The sequence below is a fragment of the Xenopus laevis genome, chromosome 9_10L, assembly GCF_017654675.1.
Source record: "Xenopus laevis strain J_2021 chromosome 9_10L, Xenopus_laevis_v10.1, whole genome shotgun sequence".
NCBI classification, from domain to species: Eukaryota; Metazoa; Chordata; class Amphibia; order Anura; family Pipidae; genus Xenopus; species Xenopus laevis.
The window spans coordinates 60,498,629-60,514,104 of NC_054387.1; the positions used below are offsets into that span (position 1 = coordinate 60,498,629).

Sequence of the window (15,476 nt, forward strand, 5' to 3'; positions counted from 1 at the left end):
AAGTAGGGGGCCACATACTGGGTCCGTTCCAATTTGGACAAATAACCACTGCAATTACATTAATTCTTTTTAGAATTCTGCTTCCCTCCTGCAGTTTTTAAACATGAAAAGAGGGAGTAAAAGAAAAAATTGTGCTCAACACTTCTCAGCACTTCTGTCTGTTGCTGGTCCTCTTTCTGTTCTTTTGTCTGTCAGCGGCAGGAACTTTCTCTGGTCTGTGGGCAATGTGTGTGTGTTTGTTTCCCCTAAATCTCAGGACCCAGTTATATGCAAGCCAGGCTGTTTATACAGAGAGGGAATATTTGGCTACTAAGACTTAAGCTGGCCATACTGTAGATGTTGAGATTTTTAAAAGATCAGATCCTGATCGTGAGACCACGATCTTCTCAGAACGATCGTACGATCGTACGAATTTACCATCAACTAAAAAGACCAATTTGCCAGGAAAACAAAGGGGAGCTGCCTGCTTGGCCCTGCAAACATAGATAGATTGCACTGGGACCGACAAAGATTTTTTGACCTGGCCGATCAATTTCCCGACAGATGTCGACCGAAAAATCATAAGATGTACGATCGTTCGAATACCACTAACCGCACAATAATTTCGAAGGATTGGTCGGGCTTCCCTAAAATCGGTCGTTCGGCAAGAAGAATTGTCGCATCTATGGGGAGCTTAAGAAGAGGACACATTTAAAACAATTAAAGGAAAATATTTCTCTATCTTTTAAAATTCATGAGTGAAAGTTACACTTTTGCGTATAGTATATAACAACCATGCATCTCAAACGCATGTATATTGATAATGAATTCAAGATAATGAAGTTCAAGTTTTTACCTGCACTCATATCTATTCATTTCAACATCCTCAGTAAGGAAACCACATTTCACAAATCTGTAAACAGCAACATGATTCTCCAGGCCACTAGAGCTTCTTATGAAGGGCTCATTTGTTCCCTGGAACTATAGCAGGGTGACTGCTACCCCAATGTTTCAATATACCTGTAACCTTGTTATGAGCTAAGGGCAGTTAGGGCAGTTAGTGTAAGATATAGGGTAAGTTCTTATTTGTGCCTTGGGTACCCCTGGATACCCCTGGAACTATAGCAGGATGACTGTTACTGTTACCCCAATGTTACTATATATTTTTAACCTTGTTAAGAGCTAAGAGGACCCAGCCTGAAGGCCAGTTAAGAGTGGGATTTGGGGTGAGTGTTAATTTGTGCCCTCGGTAACCCTGGAATTATCACAGGGTGACTGTTACCCCATCATTTCTATGTAGGTATCTGAGGTAAGCGCTAGCCTGGAGAGGGTTAACTCACAGTGTGACATACATATGGTTTGTATCAGGGCAGTTCCGTCAGTGTTGGCAGGAGAACAGAAACACAGACTGCAGTACAATTGTTCAAGTTCCTTGAGGCTTAGGAAAAGAGGAATTGCACTGGTCGGCAGGTCTAGAAGACCCCATATAGGCAGATACAAGCGGAAGGCAGAATGAAGGTGAGGGGGTTGCACTTTGATGTGCTGTTCCTATGTGTTGTGGAGCCAGGGAGGATGGAATAAAGTCAGGGGTGTAGGGGCACAAAAGGATTCATTTTGTCCTGCCATTGTCACTGAGAGAACAAATGACTCCAAAAATCAAAGGGCCACTAATAAGAGAAAAATCTCCCGGGTGCTTCTGAACTTGCTCGTACTCACTACAGACAAACCCATTCAAGGACAAAAAAGGAAGCCAACATCACCATGGCCAGATACAAAGATGGTGCTTGTCCAGCCAAAAGCAGCTACAAAACACAAACATAATGGGTGCAGCAACACAGAACATCATTAAAGGGGAAACACTTTTTTTCTGAAGTGTTTTAGAGCTCTCCCCTGCTGATTAAAAGGAGGGGGTCCTTGTCAAATCTTGTTATATCTGCTCTCTTCTGCGTCTCCGTGTATCTGTACTCAAAAGCACACCTTCTATCTAAGTACAGGTACATATGCCTGCTTTCACATTTTTCTTCATGTACCCTTGTCAAGAACCACCCCCCCCCCCTTCTTTGAATCAACTCTAAAATGCAGGCTGGGATCAATGGACCCAACACAGTTATTCCTTAAAGGGATACTGTCATGGGAAAATTTGTTTTTTTCAAAACGCATCTGTTAATAGTGCTGCTTCAGCAGAATTCTGCATTGAATCCATTTCTCAAAAGAGCAAACAGATTTTTTTTTTTTCAATTTTGAAATCTGACATGGGGCTAGACATATTGTCAGTTTCCCAGCTGCCCCAGTCATGTGACTTGTACCTACACTTTAGAATGGAACTACTTTCTGGCAGGCTGTAATTTCTCCTACTTAATGTAACTGAATCAGTCTCAGAGGGACTTGGCTTTTACCATTAAGTGCTGTTGTTAGATCTTCCATGGAGCTGTTATCTTGTGTTATGGAGCTGCAATATCGTTACCTTCCCATTGTTCTGTTGTTAGGCTCCTGGGGGGGGGGGAAGGGAGGGGGTGCTATCACTCCAACTTGCAGTACAGCAGTAAAGAGTGATTGAAGTTTATCAGAGTACAAGTAACATGACTGGGGGCAGCTGGGAAATTGACAATATGTCTAGCCCCATGTCAGATTTCAAAACTGAATTTAACAAAATCTGTTTGCTCTTTTGAGAAATGGATTTCAGTGCAGAATTCTGCTGGAGCAGCACTATTAACTGATGCATTTGAAAAAAAAAAAAGTTTTCCCATGACATCAATGAATGTTCACGGGGCAGAGAGCAGGTTGTTTCTTACCAAGTCACTACTCTAACATCGAAGGAACTGTAAAACCAAAAAATTAAATTATTTTATTCCAATTCAAATAAAATGTACTGCTGCCCTGCAATGGAAACTATTCTGTTTGTGTTTCAGAGAGATTACTATAGTTTAATCAACTAAGCTGTTGTGTAGCCACGGGGGCAGCCTTTCAGTCTGAAAAAGGAGAAAAGGTACACAGCACATAGCAGATTAGCTCTGTACAATACAATGGTACTTGGCAGTTTACACAGCACATAACAGATTAGCTCTGTACAATACAATGGTGTTTTACTGACCTTACCTGCCATGTAACCTGTGCCATTTCAATTTGAATAGTTACTCTCATAGCCTGGGCTGTATTTAGGTCTGATGTTGCCCTAGGCATCGGACCTAAACACGACCCTACGTTGTGTGCGCTGACGTCATATGCCGGCGCGCTGATGTCACACGTCATGCACGCAGACGTCAAGCATCGTGGACATGATGTCATGCAACATATTCAGCAGAAATGACGTCAGTGCTCCATGCGCATGACGTCACTTCCGCATTCTTCCCTCACACCCTCAGCTCAGTCACCTGATTTCCTATGGAAATCCGTGGTGGAAGGTGGGGAGGGTTTAAAAAAAAAAAATAGCCACCCCCAAAACAGTACCACCATAGGAACAGGCCCTCGGGGGGCCTATGTATAAATACGGCCCTGCCCATAGCTACACAGCACTATTGTAGTGTCTATGAAGCAATCACATAACTTTTACCAGTGCAGGGCAACAGTACATTATATTATAATTACTATGATACACTTTCATTTTTTGGTGTTACAGTTTCTTTAAAAAAAAAAAAACCTTATCCTTTCAATTTTTTCAGATGTTTTAGGAGTCACCTGTATTTAAACCCTTAGTGAAGGTGGAGCTAGGCAATTGTAGAATCATAGGGAGACCAGCTCCATAGCGTGGGGGGGGGGGGCTGGTACGGTCCTCTGCTTCCCCAGATCTCCACTTATGTTTGTCTAATGATTCCCTCACCATCATGGTTGGTTTAGGTTCCCAGAAATGCAGCAACTAGCCTGAGTTATCACAATTGCATAAAATGCACATTTGTGCACGAGACCTTACAGCTTTCAGACAAGTCACACCCCACACCTTTCAGCTTGGAATGAGCAGGACCCTTAAAGTGATGGTAATGCCTGAAGGCAAGCTGCCCCTTGATTACATTTTGTAACAGCATCCATATGGCAAAAGAATCCAAGGTTCCAAAATCTCACGGATTTCTGAAATTACAGGCCATTGCCAGAGCATTGTATATTTCCCTATGGGGCAATCAGTGAATGCTGTTCGATGATTGGCTCCTTCCCCCTCACTACAGCACAATCTAGTCTCTTCCTGGCAGGTCTGATCCAATACATTTTAGTGGTAAGTGATCCACCAAACAGCAATTGCAATTTTGAACTACACAGCTAAAAACAAAAATGAAAATAATTTAAAAGGCCCCAAAATATCACATGCCAGTATTTCAGTTGCAGGTGGGTCTGGTCTTCTCTGGACCTTTAGGGTTGGGGCAGACGAGCAGATTTGGGGAGATTTAGTCGCCTGGCGACTAATCGCCTCTTGCGTGGCGACAATCTACCCAAACTGCCTTCTGTATGCTTGAATGAAGAATCGTCTGCGCTAATACACTCGCGGCGCTTCGATTTCCGAAGTCGCCCAAAGTTACCTCACAAGGAAACGTGGGACGGCTTCGGAAATCGAAGTGCCGCGAGTGTATTAGTGCAGGCGATTCTTCATTCAAGCATATGGAAGGCAGACGGAAGGCAGTTTGGGTAGATTGTTGCCACGCAGAAGCAAGGCGACTAAATCTCCCCGAATCTGCTCGTCTGCCCCAACCCTTAAACTGAACTCATGATATGAGACTGTTTGACATTTGCAGAAAACGGCAGTGGAATTTGCAGCAGTCGGTACAGCTGTAGGTAATGCAGTGTGACCAGTGGAGAATCTGAACACACGTGGGTGTCAGTCTGTCAGCACCCGATCACAAATCTCTCCCCCAGCTCCCCCATCCTTCTACCTCCTGTATATTTACTCAAGAGTATCATGAGAAGCTGCCCCTTGGGCATTGTAAACACCACAAACAAACAGCCCAATACAAAGATACAGAGAGAAAATGCCCAGGGCAAGTGAAATAAGCCATAGGGACAGGGGGTAAGGCTAGGGCCAGAGAATGTGGAGCGAGATTCCGCTCCTCTGATGCTGCTCCATGCACCTGCACCTTAATACATTGCCTTGGCTCACTGTGCAGACACCGTAGCCTAAGAGACAAAAGGCTGGACATGGGCAACGAACATCTCTGCCAACTGAGTTACTCCATTAGCAACTTGTTGGTCTGTGAATGTGGCCAAATGTTATCTGCGGGGGAAGGATGGCCACATGTATACTCGGCAATTGGAGAGGTGAGGACCCGATCAGGATTTGGTTCTTTCCCAAAACATTCACAACTGACCCAAACCAAAATATCATCTCCCTTAATGTCAAACCCTGTCATCAGAATGTTTCTCATGGTGCTGATCAAATCCCTCAATTTAAAGGAACAGTAACACCAAGAAATGAAAGTGCTTTAAAGTAATGAAAATACCATGTAATGTTGCCCTGCAGCGGTAAAACCCATCTGTTTGCTTCAGAAACACTACTATAGTTCATATAAACAAGCTGCTGTGTAGCAATGCCAGAAATCGTAAAAAGGCTACTTGGCACAGGTTAAATAGTGGATAACAGATACCACCATTATGTTCTACAGAGCTTATCTGCTATCTGCTGTGTAATCGGAGCCATTTCACCTTTAAATGGCTGCCCCCATGGCTACAGAGCAGCTTATTAAATTAACTATAAGTGTTTCTGAAGCAAACACAGAAGTTTGTGTTTCATTTTTTGATGTTACTATTCCTTTAAAGATCATACAAAGAATCCTCTTTTGTTATATATTTCCACTGTTTTTTTCCCAAACACTGTGGAGTTTACGTTCTGTATTTGTAACTTGGCAGCAGTTTAATGAACCAGATCTTCCTGCCAATAAAGGAGAACCTGGCAGCGCAGCAATGCCACCCTGTGGTGAGGAGTGGATGTGTGTTACATTCTGAAAGGTCTCAACATATCTTTATTCTTTGGGCAATTTTGTGGCTGCTGGGAGTTCCAGTAATAACATTCAAGGTATGGAACTACAAACATATGCTAGGAGTTTTATTGAAGCAATAACTACAGTGTTACCATTTGAAGTACAGAACCTCTAAGAGCTAGAGCTAGATGGGGTCAACTGAAAGCTGGAAAGAGTCAGAAGAAGAAGGCAAATAATTTAAAGAAACTATAAAAAAAATGAAGACCAACTGAAAAGTTGCTTACAATTAGCTATTCTATAACATACTAAAAGTTAAATTAAAGGTGAACTACCCCTTTAAACTTTTAAGTTTAAATATTAGAAAAATGATAAACAAATAAAAACTATAATGCCACTTTAATCATGATTTCTATTACTGGATCTGGGCCTGGCATAGCAGCACTTGCCATAGGTGGTTTAGCTATTAGTCAGCAGGGTTGTTACATAATGCGGCTCATGAAGAGCACAGTACGGAAATTCTCTCATTGTTTCCAACACAGCGAGGGCCCTGAGAGCCGAAAGTAACTATTATTAATTTGAATTCATGCAGAGCAGATTCTTTCCTCGGTGCACTGAAAGATTGAATTTACATTGGAAGACAAAGCATCGGTGACGGCGGATCAGACATATCTGCTTTCGGAGAGATAAAAGCGCAACTTCTCCGGGGAACTTGTGGTATTTTGATTTTAGCGAGAGACAAACAGAGCCATCCGGATTGTAGGTAACTGCATATGGTGTAACAGAATTCAGACTATCTAACAATCCCTTCTCCTGTGTACACAGTCGGTGAGGTGTAACACTACCCCTGCACTGGAAGGAGAAACAGAAGCCAAATGCACACAGCAGAAAATCCACTGAAGGCTTCTCTGGCATTGAAGTGGGTAAGTGTTGAGATAACTGGAGGGGGAATCTGTCTTCCACAGGACGTCAGAGCTTTGTGTCAGGCTTATCAAAGCCAGACATGCACTTAGAAGCGTGCAAGGATGCCTCCTCCTGGCACAAAAGCACAGGCCCCTGGCTGAACTACACTGGGCATCTATAAACTAAATGACAATCTGGACATCTGAGGGTTGGGGAGAACAATTAGTAGGGCGGCTTACAGGTGATTTCTGGGACTTGGGATATAAAGGTGAGATTATTAGTCCTACATGGGGGTCTGCAGCTTGTTAAACCATGTATGGGACGAAAATGACTGCCTGCCCAACTGTTATGTGGCTGGGTTTTGGCCAGATAAAATCCAAAAGTATCCATGTACTTCATCTAAAACATCATGTGGTCAAATTCCGTAGCTTGGGTTAGGTGCCCATGCACAAATCCAGGTCCATGCAGAATGGATTTGAGGAGATGGGAGTGGAATAGTCAGTTTTCATCAGTTATTTGTTATGTGGGAGTTGGAAACAATATCCTGTCCCAATTGCTCAATAGGCCTAGTGGTTTATTCCGTAGTATTGGTGAAGAAGTTAGGGGTCAGGTTTATAAACCAGTTTCCAAAACTTTGTAAAGGAATTGAATGGGGTTCCTGTGGGCAAGTCTAACGTGCAGATCTTTGGGGGTAAGCAAAGCCTCTTTCCCCTAGCACACCTTGACTTTCACATAACTTGAATTTCTAAACAACGTTCCTGACACACACATTCACAAGCTGGAAGTGTTAACAGAGCTCGTGGCAGAGACGCTGGCAGCTGCCAGGATGAGACGGTGAAACTGGAAAAAACAACAATCCTAACTTGAAAGGTTTGACGGGTCAAAATATTTCAGCATGGAACTGCCTTCAGTTGACTAAAAGCCTAACAAGTCAATCAGCCTTTTTGCCTGCAGTAACAAATTTGTAATGAATAAACCTGAATAATCCTAACATGCCACCAACTCATTCCTTTCCAAATATTGCAAATACTACATTTATTTGAACACAGACCTGTCAACTCACCAGATTTTAAAGGAGCCGTCTGTCCAGAGTGCTCCGTTGTGGAGCCAAGATGGAGATGCCCAGGACCACACACCGATTTCATTGTGCCGCGCACGTGATGTCATTGCATCCTAGATGGCGTGAAAAGTCAAAATAAAAGGAACGCCAAGACATGGGTTCAATGCCCCAAAAATAGGTCTTTCTTCACAAAGTTCCTAGATGCTCCAAATTACTTTTCCTAATTGAGTCTTCAGTCACTGACTTCCAGTTTTGTTCCTGACCACGTCTCATTACTACCTGCCTCTGAACCATTGCCTGAAAATGACGACTATCCTTCTTTACCCTTCGGATACCACATATGGTACTCCATTTAACCCCCAACTTGGTCTGGACTTGACTATGAAGATTTTCATTCATCCAGGTCATGGTATATCTAGTATAGGTAAATCTAAAAACTCTGGACTTCTCTGCTTAGGGTAAGGTCAAGTGAAACTTTGGAAAACGAATTGCCGCGAGTGCCATGCAACAGGCGATTTTTGTATTCTAGCAGGCGGAAGACAGGGGGAAGCAGTTCGGGGAGATTAGTTGCCCCAAAGAAAAGGCGATTAGTCGTCGGGCGACTATATCCCCCGAATCTCCCAGTGTGACCTTACCCTTATAGAGCCGTTGACACTGTCCTAATCTATACAACCATTGTTTCACAGAAAGGGGACAGAGTATGCCCTGAGCATGGACAAAAAACAACCATTTTCAGCTGCACCTTTCCCTTCTGCAATCTGCTCTTAGCCCCAAAGATGCAACTTTCTGCCCTCCAGGCAAGTAGCACAAAAAGTTGCACATTTCTCTGTATGTGTCACTTCCTGAAAGGTGAATGATAGCCCGTGACTAAGTGCCCTTGGGGGCACAAAACACTTAGGTCCACTGGAGAAATTGATATTTTAATGTAATTTTTAATAAATAATTTTTATACTGATTTTTTTTTTTTTTTGCGGATCTTTGGGTTTCTGGTTGTCCCTTGTTTTTTGCTGTCAGACCCTCCGTTAGCCAATCAGAACATAAGAATGCCAACAATTTAAACATTAACAGAGCCAAATTCAATAAGAATGGAAACAAAATCAATGCATGACATGCCTCTGTATGAAACAGAGTTCAAACTTGTTCCTCAAACCACAGAATATTGCATGAATACAGACTAAGGTTACAGTCTATACGCAGGTGCACAATACAAAGCAGAGAAGTGTACAAATAAAAGTCAAATGCATAAAACTAATTTTATACAAAGATGCTTTTTCAATGCTGCCCCCCCCCCAACTAGTTGTGGTCTGGTCTCTCCACTGATTGGCAGGTACATATTTATGTACCTGCCTCAACTTTGGTGGCATGCAAAAGAAAAGAGAGAATGTTTTCAAGGCCTCCTAAGGCACATGTTGATCCATAGTGCAAAGGCACGTTCACAGTGACAGATTTGCAGATGTTCTAACAAAAATAAAAAGTAAAATGCCTTTTCTTCTTCTGGCAGTCAATTCCGTGATTCCAAAGCTGGAAACTGCAGAGCAGGCACAGCACCCCTATGGATAAGCTGCCATTCCTAGGAACCAATGAGCCTTAAAACAACAGACAGGCAGAGGTACAGAGGGAAAGGAATGGTGGTATTCAAATTCTTTGGCCCTGCCTGCAACAAAAGGAACAAAAATGAACTGAAGGTATCAGGAAATATAATCAATACCTGCTACGTGCTCAATGTACTTTTATAAAAGTTTATATGTATTTTTTATTGTTACATAGATTATTCATAGTTAAATTGGGTTAAAAGAAGACCAAGATAAATTAAGTTCAACCCCTCAAATTTAACCCCAGTGTGCATATACGTATATGTTTTCTTAATTTCTTTTGTGCATTTTCCCCAGATTTCCCAGACGACACTTTCCCATAACTCTGCTGTCATTTGCCTTTTAATTGGTGACCTCTTGGTACTTGCGGGTCAGAGATAAGCCCCCAGCTCCACTCTCCTCTTCAGAAATGCTAAGCCTTCCAGTCCTCTCCCAACTGCATTAATGGATTTGTCATGGGACAATGGAGAAGACCGGATAGAAGGCTAAAAAGAAGGAGCTTCTTAGGACTGGCCCTTTTTATTCATCCGCAAAACTCAAAGCTTTTACAGACAGCATAGAAGGAAAGTATTATAAGTAAACATTTTTAAAACATAAATTCACCTTCACATGTACTCAGTAATCTAAGCGTTCACACAATTGCCCTTTAATTGATGTGAATTACTTGCCTCTCCCTCCAACCAGATACCAGAACTGCATGTATATTGTTAGGATCCCTCTTATTGTGAGGGTAATCTTTAGCAGTAGGGGATGCAAGGCAGGTTTGGCCAATTTGTCTTTATTTTTGAAGAACAACTCCCAGCCTTCAGCTATTGGTGTTTAGTCTAAAAGGCTCTAGGTTGGACAAACCTGATGTATATACTGAGAATACCTACCAAATGTTATACATTGTCTATTAGAGGTACATCTAAATTAATGAAACTTGATGATTAAAAATAATTCACCACTCATACCAGCAGCTTCTTTAGTTCAACATCAAGATCTTGCCCTACTGCCTCCATCTTTCCTTACTGTTTCCATCATGTCAAATTGTCTCCAATTTGCCCTACTGCTTCCATCTTTCCCTACTGTTTCCATCATATTCAATTGTCTCCAACTTGCCCTACTGCTTCCATATTTCCCTACTGTCTCCATCATGTAAAATTGTCTCCAACTTAGCCCTACTGCTTCCATCTTTCCCTACTGTCTCCATCATATTCAATTGTCTCCAACTTGCCCTACTGCTTCCATCTTTCCCTACTGTCTCCACCTGGTCCTACTTTCTCCATCTTGTCCTAGTGTCCCCATCTTGTCCTAGGGTCTTTATATTGACTTACTGTTGACATCTTATTGTTGTCACTATTGTGTTTTATGTTTTCAGTTTAGCATCAACATCTTGTCCTACTGCCTTAGCCTGTCTCCATTTTACCCTAATGCCACCTTCTTGTCCTGCTGTCTTTATCTTACTCACAGTCTCCATCCTGCCATACTGTTTGCAACTTGCCCTACTATCTGCATCTTGCCCTATAATCACCATCTTATCCTGCTGTCTCTATCTTGCCCTACTATCTTTACTACTATCTTTATACTGAACTACTGTTGCAATCTTATTCCCGTGCACAATTTTACCTTATAATTGCCATTATTTTGTTCTACAGTCTTTACCTGGCCTACTATTGACATCTTAGCCTACTGTCATCATCTTGGCCTTCTGTTGTCATCTTGACCAATAGTTACTATCTTGCGTGACTACACCTACTATGCCCCACTCTTCCTACATACAACTACTGCTGTGCAATGACCCCAACTGTGTATGGGATCCTGTGTGGTCCATTCTGTTTCAACCCTTACTGCCTAAAGGCAGCTCTAATTGTTCTCATTAATTTTACAATGCATCTTTTGTAGCTTGTGTTTCATTTAGGTATTGTATCTTTCATGTTCCAGTCTATCATTCAACCCACTGCCTTGTTGCTAGGAACAGGGCAAATACAAACAGGAAAGCTGACGAACAAAGAAAGTAAATAATTAATTTACAAAAGACAAAAACGAAATGCAAATTGTGTTAGAATATCATTTTCTGCAATAAACTAAAGGTCATTTTTAAATTCAACTTTATCTTTATGTCTGAAAGGAAGAGGGCTTGTGGCAAAGTAGGGCTGCACGCAAGCCCAATATCAAAGCCTCTACATGTTGCAGAGGGAAATCTGGAGCTAAAGCTGAAAAATGTTCATGTCTATGACGAGAGGCTCTATGGGGCTTTGAGCAGTGAAAGAATTAAGGGTCTTACTTTGTAGGAAGGAAAAAAATAAAAGATGGTATCGGATAGTAATTAGATCAAGGGCTGGCGGCCATCCAGGGGCGTCTCGAGACCTGACTGGGAATGAGCCTTCCCAAGTTATTTTGCATTTGATTGATGCTTTTGATTAGAAATCCTTGGGGGTAGGGCCCTCATTACCCGCTGTCTCTGCTTGTCTGTATATTGATTGCTGTAATATAGCCTTATGTACATCACTGTGGAACATGTGATGTTGGACCAATAATATTTCCTTGTTTGTAACTTTTCTGCTCCATCTGACCTCCAAGTAACAGAAGACACCAAAGTATCTATCATACAGAAAGCTTTGCTGGGTCAGATATCAGTTCATTGATGGCATATTTTGCAATGCAGCAGGGAAGTGAGTAGTTCAGTAGAGCAGCCCACTAAGCAACCTGACCACAAGGGCCAACTCTAATAACAATTGGATGTATACAGTGCAAAGTGTAATTGTCATATAGACCTATGGTGGATATAATAAAGGGCTGATGAAATTGCCGTTGGTTGCTGTATGTGAGAGATGGTAGAACACACCTTTGTATTTATGCATGCTAAGTTTCTTCTATAGGTTTATTATACTTTATCCCCTAAATGTAATAAAAGACACTAAGTTTGCCCATTAGCAGTAACCCATAGCAACCAATAAGATGGTTGCTTTTAAAAAGGTGAGTGGTAAATACTACCTGCTGGTTGCTATGGGTTACTGCACATGGGCAAATTTAGTGTATTTTATTACATAACCCCCTAAGTATCTAAAAGAAAATCATCTGACACTAGTTCTTCCCCATAAGCCTCCTAAATTGTTTCTTGGGGAAGGTGCAACCCTGAGTCTCTACGTTCTCACAGGGGCAATGTCACATGTTCTATTAGTGCCCTTTATCTAATGCAAACCCCAGAGCTGACAGTTAACCCTTTCTTGCTCAGAGAATGCACCTGCAGTACAATGTAGTACAATGCAATGAATTAATCCTTTACCCTCTCCTAGTGGGATAGCGGCGAGGAAACGGTAAACGTGTCCTTTCATTCCTTGACTTTTTAATCACATCATTTCTCATGACCCGCCAGTGCCCCCGAAGAAAGTGGATTTGATTGGCTGGATTAGCCGCGCACATGGTGACCCTGGAGTCACTGTATAATGTAGTTACAAGGGCACCAGATGCAACAACTTCTCATTAGAAACAAACTGAGTGTAGGAGCTTGGAATTCTTAGGACATACTTGATGTTCTTTCTATGTAACTAGTTTGGACTGAGGCTGCCATGAAGCCCATTTCTGCTTGTACTGCTAGACATCAAAGGTCCAACAAGCAATGCATCCAAGTCCAACCTACCTTAGTCCCTAGTTAAAAATTGGGCCAAGTGAAACTGCTTTATCAATTTACAAAATACAGATGAAAACCCTCTATCCAAGAGCTGTATAACATTATTCTCTTGATTTTTTTTCCCGTTGGATCCCAGAATCAGAATTCAGAATGCTAGGAGACTGATCACCTCTAACAACAAGATGTTCAGATAATCTGCCTAAAGAGGCCGGGAGTTAGAATTCCCCAAACAGTCTGATGATACTGTTACTGATAACATTGACTACAGGTTCCTCAGCTGTGACTGGTTACAGGTTCCCAGTGCTGGACCAGGCCGGGCAGGTGCCCCAGGAAACCCAGCCGGCCACTTCGGCCCCCGCCGATGCAGTGCGCCGCAGCGTGCATAACCGTGCGCAACCGAGGACGCGCGTGCGTAACTGTGCGCAGCCAGTGACGCGCGTGCGTAATCATGCGCAACCGAGCCGAGGACGTGCGTGTGCTGGCGTGCCGGGTGCCCAAAGCACTTTGACTTCAGAGAGCGCACCCACTTACCAGACTAGGGGTAGGCATGCCTCTTCTGCATACCCTAGTTCCAGCCCTGCAGGTTCCTCTAACCCTGTACATGTTCTGATGCTCTAATTGGCTACAAGTTGCTTTTAAACCTGTTCGTGTTCTTATGTTCCGATTGGCTGCAGTTTGGCCTAACCCTGTGCATGTTTTATGTTCTAATTACCTACAGGTTGATCTATTTAAGTACAGATACTACTATGATTGGTTACAGGAGAGTCTAATTCTATACATGTTCTAATGGTGTGATTGGCTACAGGTTGATGTGGCCTGCTGAATGCTCTAATGATCTCTTTAACTACAGGTTGTTCAAACACCCCTGAGTTATTTAACTAACTGATGGCTGTTGTGCAATTGGTCAATTTATGCACTATTCCCTTCATTTAAACCAAATGAGAGGGGTGCTTTGGCTTCTCTCATTTCCCCATCTATATAAGTCCCATCCACCCAGTAAAATTGTCAGGCTGTACAGTTGAAATTAATCAAAATGCCAGACCAAATCTGGGCATATTGGGACAACTTTTCACTTTGATCTGCTTGGTCACAAGTTGGTAAAGCCAACTGCATGTATTAATGCTCTGATTGGATTCAAGTTGCCCTGCTCCTGTCAGCGTTTAAATACTGATTGGCACTACATGATGATTACAAGGTTTAATAATGTTGCACAGATATCCATATGGATCAATTCCCATTGTATGCAAAGTGAAGGAACTAGGGTGCTATACTTTCTCAGTTAGCCATCAGAACAATGACTGATTAGGCTATAGGTATATATATCCTGCATGACAAAAAAAACCCATTAACCTAATATTTCCCCTTAAAAAAGTCCAATCATATGTACTGGTGAAGACCTATTAGGACCAACAAGGAAGGAATAGAGGAAAATTGTGTTTCTGCTGTGCCTAGTACCATTAGAAATGTTCCTTGGGGCAAGGTATTTAAGCTCATCACTGAATCCAAATGTTAGCTTCCTGCGTCACACAGAGAATTCCCTACAGATATTTTTGTAACTCTATAATACAGAGAAACTGATATCACACGTAGGAATTACACAGAGCATACTAAACTCCTTGTATCACCCCCCTTTATGTATTTATTAAGGATGGGTCACTGCTGGTTCTGCCATTCATAAAAACAATGATTTTGTTCCCCCTTTCCCCACTCCAAATAAGAAATCAGCTGTCCAGCTCTGTTTACTGTTAATAAAAGAGGGCAGCAAGACAATGCGATGAGCTTAGCACTTCATTATATAACAGAATTGGCATTTGAGAAAATATCAAGTCACTCAAACAATCATTCACACACAAACCTTAAAGGGTTTTTTTTTTTTGCCCATGGACTCTAGTATTAATGCCATTTTTTCAGTATTGCCCATTAATAATTGTGGCAATGTTCATTAAGTAGCTAAAAGCAAACACATCCACTTTAATAAAAGAAAGTGAAATTCCCCATCATGAGGCCAATTAGTCACATTAACACTTACATAACGCTAATAATTAACCAACTAATGGCCAATCAGACCTTTCCACTTGTGTCAAAATGGCATTTGATCATATCATAGCAAAGCACAAACACTAGCACTTATAATAATAGTAATTAACATTTTAATAACAATGTTAATTAACGTTTGACTCCAAAGGACCAAGTAGTCATGCCAAGCTACACGTATAACAGAACACTTAACCTTCTAATTGCCAGGCCAGAGTTTTCTCCGCTTCAGCAATTAACCCCCACACAGAAGTTTATATAACATTTTTTAGCAGTTAACTGATTAATGACCAGACAGGCAAATTAACACCTATTACAACAGATAAACAGCCAATGTCACAAATATAATTAAAGGGAATATAAACCCAAAAATAAAATGGGGCCTAATGAAAGTAATGTAA

At 41.9% G+C, this 15,476-nt stretch overlaps 1 protein-coding gene and 1 long non-coding RNA gene across 2 annotated transcripts in view; both read right to left on the reverse strand.

Moving 5' to 3' along the window:
* tns1.L (tensin 1 L homeolog) overlaps positions 1-15,476 on the reverse strand; it is a 207,882-nt gene that overhangs the window by 190,982 nt on the left and 1,424 nt on the right. The gene's annotated exons all lie outside the window — the stretch shown is intronic.
* Positions 8,749-15,466, reverse strand: LOC108701264. The gene is made up of 2 exons (XR_001933136.2): positions 13,573-15,466; positions 8,749-9,490 (listed from the first exon to the last, which is right to left on the reverse strand). It is a non-coding gene; the product is annotated as an uncharacterized LOC108701264 (long non-coding RNA).